This window comes from Ruditapes philippinarum, unplaced genomic scaffold (assembly GCF_026571515.1).
Source record: "Ruditapes philippinarum isolate M1 unplaced genomic scaffold, ASM2657151v2 ctg4697_1_1_1_1, whole genome shotgun sequence".
Lineage (NCBI taxonomy): Eukaryota > Metazoa > Mollusca > Bivalvia > Venerida > Veneridae > Ruditapes > Ruditapes philippinarum.
In genome coordinates, this window is record NW_026857280.1 from 104663 (window position 1) to 111427 (window position 6765).

The following is a 6765-nucleotide window of genomic DNA, read 5'->3' on the forward strand; positions in this document are numbered from 1 at the left end:
AACAATTTTCAAGTAAATAAATGAAGAACAAAAGCGGGCTAAAGCTAACAGCAATGAACAAAAATAGTGTAGGAAGGTAGTTTATAGGTAGGAGACAAAATATTTTTTATAAAGTTTGAGTATCACTAAAGAGTATTTGTAATGAGCTAAACAATTCACGAGCATTATCATAGGTTCGCTTTTCAAAAAATTGGGACAGTTATTTTTTAATGCTTTAAGACGGGGCAGATTTAGCAACTTACGTATGCTACAGCTTCTTCCAGAATAACCGTCACAACATTCGCTTCTATAGCATGTTTTTGTACATTGTTTGTAAACATTTCTGAAATTAAGTAATATTTCTTTAGATTGAAAGTGAAAAGAAAGTCATTATCTTTAAAAATAACCACACAGATTATTCCTTGAAGGGAAATTTAGGCAAATGACAAAAATATAAGATTGCTCTTATGTACTTAAATTATATTAAAATGACATTTAAGCATGAATTTCTGTATAAATACAAATGTACAGTTTATTTTCGGCTTGAAGCGTAATTATATCTTTATACGTTGAACGAAATGAAGAACGCCAAAAAGAGACACCGAGTAGTTTTAAACTAGAAAAAAAAATATGGAAATTACAATAACATATACTGTAGATATTGTTAAGTTGGTCATTTACATTTTCACAAACACATCTTCCTGTAGAAATCTATCTACTGGAAACTATAAATATTTAGACTATTAAAAACACAGAATTACCCAACTTATAAATAATGCTATTAACATAAAAAAGAAGAAAAGTACGAACAAATAAACACTCCACGCTTTAATTTGAACAGTCCTTAACTTACCGATATTTTGGGCATCTGCCCCACCAAAACAGACCGCATCCTGTGTATAAAGTCTCCGATGTCAGGCATGTGGTTTGACAAGGGTAAGGTGTCGTACAATAATCAGAGTAACCACTCCTACAAATTCAATAGGACATGTATGATTGTGATAAACTAGTCAACAAATACAAACAAAAAATTTAATCCAGCGGACAAAAATAACTGTAACCCATAGACTATAATGCTAACATCTTAAACAAAAATGCGTACCGACAATAAATCTATTTTGAGGAAGTTTCTTATTTATACAAAATAGATTTACAAATATGAAAAGAAAAACAATGTGCACGCGTGTAAATATAAATCTTAATAGGTATCGAATATCTTTAATAATAATGCACAACAAAAAGCAATGCTCGTGAATATGTCAGCAAATGAATACAATAATAACATTGAAACAATGGCGCCGGTATATACTATAATAACGATTCACGGTACATTTAATGATTTGTTTAAAGTATTTCATCCGTCAAGCATGTCAAGATTCAATACTAGTAATACAAGTCAAATAAACACAATAAAATTTAACTAAACGCAACTGAATAAATAATACAATAGAATAAATCACAATACCATACAATAAATAAAACAAACTATTCAATAATAAGATTGTTTTGTGATTATTATAATATATGGAATAGTTCCAAGGTTTAGAATCCATAAATTAATAGAGATTTGTCATATATACACAGATAACACCCTCTGTCTTTGTATCTATTAAAGTAACGTGATTTGTGTATCTAGTATTGAAACAAAATATCTTTTCACTATGATTGGTTCAACTAGAAATGGTGTAGCAACAGAAAACGTCAACATAATAAATCAATACTTTATGTGTACATTTATTGTTAACGCCACTGTTGCATTTCGAGAAAAGAAAACTACCTTACTATATACATGTATATGCATTATTGGCATATAACAGTCACTTTTACATTAAGTTATCAAGTTATTATCTATTATTCAACCATGTAATTACTGGCAGCACCAGTGGGATTATATCAGTTTGAAGTATGCCTTTTACGACTTGACATATTGTACACGAAGTTTTAAGTTCCGTTGCCTTCATTAATATTTCTTAAAAAAACAAAAATAATTTTGTTGAAAAAAAAAAAGTACACCCCACAATGTACTGGTATACTGTACACAATTTTTGTTACAGATTGACATACAGGAGTTATACATTCTGACCTCATTACAGTCTTTACAAACTACGTGGTTTTTCTATTATATTTAAAGATCCTGTATGTTTTGTGAATGATATTGTTACTGTGTGTATACCACACTTGCAAAAAATATATATGTATATAATTATGCAAATAAAACGATTTTCAAGCATTGAAGAATATGTAAAATGTGTACTGCAAATATTTGTGCATATTATATTTAATCATAAATTACATGCATTCATTTCTTATTGGAAAATTTGACTTAGAATTTATAGAAAATAAATTTCTAATTACCTCCCTTTATTTACATGAAATGTTAAATTGGGTAATATCTTTGTAAAAAATGCTTATTGGAACTTATAATATTGACATATCTTAATTTGAGCATCATATTTATGAAATAAAAACATGAAAAAATTGTGTTACAGGATCTTTAAATGTGCAGAGACATTTTTGTCGAGATGATTATATTTTGAATGGATTTTTCAATATACATTTATTAATATTATGAGTATTATCGTTATATAATTTGCAGCGCATTTCCATATATAATAAAATCACTCGCTTTCAAACAGACATAATTCGTCTTGAGTAGACAGATTTAATTGATACAATACAACAATGAAACTCGAGTTCAACATAGAATTACATCTTGTCACTTTTTCGTAATTTACATGGCTTTTAAGTGCTAATGTGTAAATTGTTTCCTATTGGTTACTTCACAATATTACAAAGTCAAATACATTTTCAAAATTTTCATGAACATTTGCATGAATCTGGAAGCGTGCTGCTTTAAAATAACACAGATAAGGATACTATTAATAGAACATAATTTTTTTTTCTTCAAATAAATATTAAAATCCTACGACTTGATCTTTTTACAGTCATTTATTTTAAATGCTAATTAAATCAGATTAATTTTGGACAAGACCACAGCGTTCTATATACTATTGAGTCATGGCAAAAACTAGTATCACTAGTCCAATTAAAGTCTAAACAATTGAAAGATTGATAAAAAAGGTCAACAGCTCATCAAAAGAGTCGCAGTTGCCAGTGTCTTTTGTAGAGGGAAGTTTTAAATCTTGAAGATAACAAAAGTATATATAATCCCGTAAATGAATAATTTAATATCGCAGTGTTGACAAGAAAATTATAAATAGAAATTACTGCATTTTTAAAACGGTTCACGATTAACAGACATGGCAATATATCAAATTTCATACGAACAATAACTTTATATCAAATATCAGACAAATATTTAATATCATGTTAAAGTTTGATACTAACAATTAAAAACTTAGTAGATCAATAACACGATAACGAAAAAGAAGAGAAACATATCGAAGCTTAACAATGCAATAAAAAACTATGCCCAGTTATTACATTGTGTTGTATCTTCGTATACGATAGAAAATAAACATTTTTGCATTTGTTTTTTTAATATGGTTTCTCATGAGATCAATTGTAAGATAAATTATATGTTTATATACTGTATATGGTGCAACGTGGAGATCTTCAGTGAACCATCATTATTCAATTCAAAAAATATAAGACAAATAATATATTTATACTGACATTTTGTCCATCCAATGGTACGAAGGATGTTCAGAAATTATGTCGACTTTTGTTATAATATAACTTGTTATAACATCGATGTTAGACTTAATTGTTTTATTTTTTGAAAAAGACTTTATAAATCACGTGTTTGTTATATTATACATGTAATTTAAATTGCTAATGAAGCTTATTAAAGCGAAACATTTACTGATAAAATTTTAGTTTTGTTGGAATTTTATCTATTTATCCTATTGTAGTTTAATAACAAATAACAAAACATGTAAATGAAGGATTTAAACTTTATACGCCGGCGCATGGCTAACGTCAGTGACGTCACAATAAAGCCGGCTTTTTTCAAAATGTTCACTGTAATACTCGATGCAGTGTTGGTGGCAGTTGATATAGATCGTTAATCACAGCCCCGTTTCAGTCATTGTTATAATTTTACCAAGATACATTTCTCCCTCTCTAGATACATGTCTCCCTCTCAAACTTGTCTGCAGAGTAACGCACGTGACTCGTGCCGCGTGCGCTCATTCTCGTGATTCTTTAGGGACTCGGTACTGCATAAACTTCCATTTCGAATAGTATAGATCAGTAAAGTAGGAACATTTTTAGATTGTCATTTTTGAAATATTTTTTGTGTTTGAAATTATTTTTTGTCCAATAAGATTGCAGTATTTCAAATGAATCGTCACATTTACTTTGGTAAATCCGCAAACTGTTAATCAGTCTAGTAAATCGACTGTTTAAAAAGATAATTTAAAACACCAAGCCGGTTAAAATTTATTAGTACGTATTGTAATAAACTTTAACCTATACTTAATATTTTGAAAAAATGTGGGTTTTACATCGTTTTCAACATTATTGCAATAATAATAAAGCGGTGGGAATTTAACGACACAAGTATTTCACAAAGTCTGTACTAATATAAACTTCCCTTCCGAAATAAATGACATCTCCACAGGAGTCAACGTAAAACCATGAATCATTTCATAGACAATAAACAATTTCAAAGGGTCACAAAGAACGTGCACATCGCGCACATTATCTTTACATCTCTTCTCTTGCTTATTCTAGAATCGCAGAATATTCAGCAAAAATAAAAGAAAGACTTCAATAGACATATGTCTACTGAACAACAGAGAAAATCGGATAAGAATTGATAAAAAACGGGCCGTTTTATTGATAAAAAACGCATTTTTTCGCCGCCGATAGGGGGCGCTTTGACGTCATACTTACGTCATACTTACGCTTTTTCTTTACAAAATAATGCTATGGAACTAAAGCTTACATATCTACATGTTTGCATTCCAAAAATCATGAAATCCGAGGTATTGTCAAATTTAGATTGGAACGTAGCGGCTTATAATTAAAAAATCAAACACGAATTCATTAAAAATAATGAAAATTACTCGAACGTACATACTTATTTTTGAAAGTAACATTCAGTAGGTAATCAGTTTTTACTTGAAAAAAGTGATATAAGAATATATAAGAAAAGGGTATTTATTATACAATAACAACGAAAGTAATGCAATAAAATAAATGGAAAGATTACTAAAAGTTATATTTCATTTTGTATTAAATTTTACTACCTTATGAGGAGGGCAACACTAATAATCCATAGTGCGCCGTTCATTGTCATTCTTCTAATATCAAATAACATATCGTGGTATTTCTTTTTGTTATATAAGGCGTATACGACAGATCATTTTTTTACTCTAATTGTATTGTGTAAAACATATAATTTTGCCAAACGAATAAAAAATTTGATATTATATTAAAGTGGCTTGGTCTACAATGGACACATTTTCTATTTAAAAGTAATTTAATTATTGATTAAACACTAGAAACGTGTCACTTTGGTTACCCTTTTAGAAATTGCTTGTAAATTAAATGTTGGTTAAGTTCTAAGTGGTTTTGTTTGAAAATTTATATGATGAATAATAATATTTTGTTCTAAAATATCTTATTAAAATTATCTGCTATATCAGAATATGTAATATCGGATCATGTATCATTACCAGCAACATCCATTTAAAGCTATTTCATGACATGTTCTTATGTATAATGCTTAATAATACCAAATTATTGAGGACCCTCAATTATGGATCAATTCACTTTATCTAGTATATAAAAATGTTCGTACTCGAAAATGATTTTAACGTTTTACAGGGGGATAATGATGAGAAAATGTAATATAATTCATGTAGTTATGTCATGAGAAACCCGTATTTAGAGTAGCTATTTATAAGCTTGATTAACTGGACTCCTTGCTACAACAAAGTAAAACTATTATTATATCGACATATGAAAATAATTCTATAATTCGCTTTTATGTTTCGACATCTTTAAAACGAATTAAATATTAAATGGATTCTATGACGATTGTTTAACTGCAATTCGTGGACACAACTAAATCGACAGTTTGTGCTTCATTTAATATACAGTATATGCTTAATATCTAAGCTCTAGCTATTTTGTTTTTTTTTAAAGAATTTTTTTTAAGTTTTTACTTAATACATGTATAAGGAAAATCATTGACCCCCTGGGGCGGAGCCAATTTTGACCCCAGGGCATGTATTTGAACAAACTTGGTAGACACTGACTAGATGATGCCAAATATTTAAGCTCTAGTTTTTTCGGTTTTCTAAAAGATGATATTTTAAGTTTTTTCTTTTGGTTGCAATAGCAACCAGAGTTCTGCTTGGAATTTAATTCTTTGAACAATTTTTAAGTCGATTACGAATTGAACATTCCTGTGAAGTTTGGATGAAATTGGCTTTGCAGTTTATGAGGAGATGTCATTTAAAGTAAAAATTTACAGACAGACGGATGCCGGACGAAAAGTGATCACAAAAGCTCACCATGTCACCATGTCACAAAGCAATAACATCAGTATCACAAATCAATATCTTCCAGAACACAATATCTTTCAAAATAATCATCTATTTATGTTTTAACTTAAACCATCAGTATGACTATCAGTTTATGACAATTTAAAACCTACTGGTGTGCAGTACCTCACCATGCAATATTTCAAGCAATATAGAGAACATTAAAGGTCCATTATGCCTCAGAACTGCTTTTATTTATGTGTCTCAAAAGCTTTTTAATTTTGGTGTACTTTTTAGTATCCAAAAGGTTACTTATTGGCTAAGTACC

At 29.1% G+C, this 6765-nt stretch overlaps 1 long non-coding RNA gene across 1 annotated transcript; it reads right to left on the bottom strand.

The window, feature by feature from the left end:
- Positions 1 to 242: 242 nt before the first annotated feature.
- On the bottom strand, positions 243 to 5284 carry LOC132749264 (uncharacterized). The gene is made up of 3 exons (XR_009628387.1): positions 5196 to 5284; positions 833 to 949; positions 243 to 322 (listed from the first exon to the last, which is right to left on the bottom strand). It is a non-coding gene; the product is annotated as an uncharacterized LOC132749264 (long non-coding RNA).
- Between the last annotated feature and the right edge of the window lie 1481 nt (positions 5285 to 6765).